The sequence below is a fragment of the Arachis hypogaea genome, chromosome 17 (assembly GCF_003086295.3).
Source record: "Arachis hypogaea cultivar Tifrunner chromosome 17, arahy.Tifrunner.gnm2.J5K5, whole genome shotgun sequence".
In the NCBI taxonomy this organism is placed as follows: domain Eukaryota; kingdom Viridiplantae; phylum Streptophyta; class Magnoliopsida; order Fabales; family Fabaceae; genus Arachis; species Arachis hypogaea.
In genome coordinates, this window is record NC_092052.1 from 85,086,326 (window position 1) to 85,089,872 (window position 3,547).

A 3,547-nucleotide genomic window follows, 5' to 3' on the forward strand; every position below is an offset into this window, starting at 1 on the left:
GCTTGCCATAGAAAGGAGAATGAATGATTGGAAGAAGGCAATAGGAAAGTAGAAGTTCAGAAGGAACAAAGCATCTTCATACGCTTATCTGAAATTCCTACTAATGAATTACATAAGTATCTCTATCTTTATTTTATGTTTTATTCATATTTCAATTATCAATCCTCCATAACCATTTGAATCTGCCTGACTACGATTTACAAGATGACCATAGCTTGCTTCAAGCCGACAGTCTCCGTGGGATCGACCCTTACTCACGTAAGGATTATTACTTGGACGACCCAGTGCACTTGCTGGTTAGTTGTGCGGAGTTGTGGTAAAAGTTAAGATTACAATTGTGCGTACCAAGTTGTTGGCGCCATTGATTATCACAATTTTGTGCACCAAGTTTTTGGCATCATTGCCGGGGATTGTTCGAGTTTGGACAACTGACGGTTCATCTTGTTGCTCAGATTAGGTAATTTTATTTTAATTTTAAGCTTTTTACTTTTTATTTTCGAAAATTTTTTTTCAAAAATACAAAAATATTTCTATTCTGTTCTTCAGAGTTTTTAAGAATGAATTCTAGGGTTTCAAGATGATTTGTTGAAGTGTGGCTGGCTAAGAAGCCATGTCTAATCTTTTGGACCGAGGTTTCAACTTATCCTCACAAGGGCTTGTTGATTTCAATCAATTTTGCTGTTGAGAGTAATGATCTGCTAAAGCTTGGCTGGCCATTGGCCATGTCTAGTGTTTTGGACTGAAGCTTTCACTGAAAGCTTGGCTGGCTAGTAAGCCATGTCTAATTCCTGGACCGTTGTTTTAGACTAACATTGCAATGATTCCTGGAATTCTCATTAAAAATTTTGAATCCCCTTATTTCCCTTTCCATATAATTTTTGAAAAATCACAAAAAAATTTATAAAATCATAAAAATCAAAAATATTTTATGTATCTTAATGTCAATTTTTAAGTTTGGTGTCAATTGCATGTCTTTACTCTTCTTGCATTTTTTAGAATATATGCATTATGTTCTTCATTGATCTTCAAGTTGTTCTTGATGATTTCAATGTTCTGATCTTTAATTTCTCTTATTTTGTGTCTTTTGTTGTTTTTTACATGCATTTTTAAATTGTTATAGTCCTTAGTATACAAACTTCTGAGTTTGGTGTCTTGCATGCATTGTTTATTTGATCTTCGTTGCATCCTTTTTATTATTGTGTCTCAACATTAAAAATTCAAAAAATTTTTAAAATTGTGTCTTTTCAAGTCAATAACACAGAGAATTGAAGATTCAGAACATTCAGCAGAGGAATTACACAGAAAAAGCTGGGCGTTCAAAACGCCAACCAGGGTACCTGGCTGGGCGTTAAATGCCCAAAAAGGCAAAATTTTGGGCATTAAACGCCATAATGGATGCCATTCTGGGCGTTTAACGCCAGGAGGACACTAGAGGAAAAATTTTGTTTTTAATTCAAATCTTTTTCAAATATTCATAATTTTTTAAAATCAAATTTTTTTTCAAATCATATCTTTTCAATCATATATTTTCAAAATCAATTTCTTTTCAATTTTTTTTATTTATTACTATTTTCGAAAATCCTTGCTACAATTAGTAATTTAATTCAAAATTTTCAAGTTATTACTTGCCTATTAAGAAAGGATCAAAAGTTTTAATTCTAGAATCATATCTTTTAATTTCTTGTTGGTCAGGTAATCAACTTTAATTTTAAAAACTTTCTTCTTTTAAATTTGATTCTAAATCATATCTTCTCAATCATGTCTTTTCAATCACATCTTTTTCAAAATTTAGTTTCAATCATATCTTTTTTATTTCTAATTTCGAAATCTTTTTCGAAAATCACTTAATTTCTTTCCCAATCTTAGTTTTCAAAAATCATTTACCACATTTTCAAAATTTCTCTTAATTATTTCAAAATCTTTTACTTTATTTTCGAAAATTCTTCCCCTCTTCTCACATCCTTCTATTTAAAGGACTAACACCTCTCCATTATCAACAATTCAAACTCTATCTCTCTTGATAAGTTCGAATTATCTCTTCTCTACCTCATCCTTCTATTTTTATTTTCCTCTGACACCCCAAGGAATCTCTATACTGTGACATAGAGGATTCCATATTTTCTTCTCCTCCCTTTTCATATGAGTAAGAGCAAGGACAAAGGCATTCTTGTTGAAGCTGATCCAGAACCTGAAAGGACCTTGAAGAGAAAGCTAAGAGAAGCTAAAGTAAAACTCTCCATAGAGGACCTAGCAGAACTTTTCATACAAGAAGAAGCCATGGCAGCCAAAAACAACAACAATGCCAACAATGCAAGGAAGGTGCTTGGTGACTTTACTGCACCCACTCCTGACTTCTGTGGGAGAAGCATCTCAATCCCTGCAATTGGAGCAAACAACTTTGAGCTTAAGCCTCAACTAGTTTCTCTAATACAACAGAATTGCAAGTTTCATGGACTTCCATTGGAAGATCCTCATCAGTTCTTAGCTGAATTCTTGCAAATCTGTGACACTGTCAAGACCAATGGGGTTGATCCCAAGGTCTATAGACTTATGCTCTTTCCCTTTGCTGTAAGAGACAAAGCTAGAACATGGTTGGATTCACAAACTAAAGAAAGTCTAAACTCTTGGGAAAAGCTAGTCAATGCCTTCTTGGCAAAATTCTTTCCACCTCAAAAATTGAGCAAGCTTAGAGTGGAAGTCCAAACCTTCAGACAGAAGGAAGTTGAATCCCTCTATGAAGCTTGGGAAAGATAAAAGCAATTGATCAGAAGATGTCCTTTTGACATGCTTTTAGAATGGAGCATCATAGGTATCTTCTATGATGGTCTGTCTGAATTGTCCAAGATGTCATTGGATAGCTCTACTGGAGGATCCCTTCATCTGAAGAAGACGCCTGCAGAAGCTCAGGAACTCATTGAAATGGTTGCAAATAACCAATTCATGTACACTTCTGGAAGGAATCCTGTGAATAATGGGACAAATCAGAAGAAATGAGTTCTTGAAATTGATACTCTGAATGCCATATTGGCTTAGAACAAAATATTGACTCAACAAGTCAATATGATTTCTCAAAGTCTGTCTGGAATGCAAGCAGCAACAGGCAGTACCAAAGAAGCTTCATCTGAAGAAGATGCTTATGACCCTGAGAACCCAGCAATGGAAGAGGTGAATTACATGGGAGAACCCTATGGAAACACCTATAATCCTTCATGGAGAAATCATCCAAACTTATTATGGAAGGATCAACAGAGGCCTCAACAAGGCTTAAACAACAATAATGGTGGAAGAAATAGGTTTAGCAATAGCAAGCCCTTTCTATCATCTTCTCAGCAACAGACAGAGAATTCTAAGCAGAGCCACTCTGACTTAGCAACTGTAGTCTCTGATCTAACTAAAACCACTCAAAGTTTCATGACTGAAACAAGGTCCTCCATTAGAAATTTGGAGGCACAAGTGGGTCAGCTGAGCAAGAAAGTTACCGAACTCCCTCCTAGCACTCTTCCAAGTAATACAGAAGAGAATCCAAAAGGAGAGTGCAAGGCCATTA

At 35.1% G+C, this 3,547-nt stretch overlaps 1 non-coding gene across 1 annotated transcript; it reads right to left on the reverse strand.

The window, feature by feature from the left end:
- Positions 1 to 2,682: 2,682 nt before the first annotated feature.
- Positions 2,683 to 2,790, reverse strand: LOC112768009 (small nucleolar RNA R71). The gene has a single exon (XR_003185448.1). It is a non-coding gene; the product is annotated as a small nucleolar RNA R71 (small nucleolar RNA).
- Positions 2,791 to 3,547: the final 757 nt, after the last annotated feature.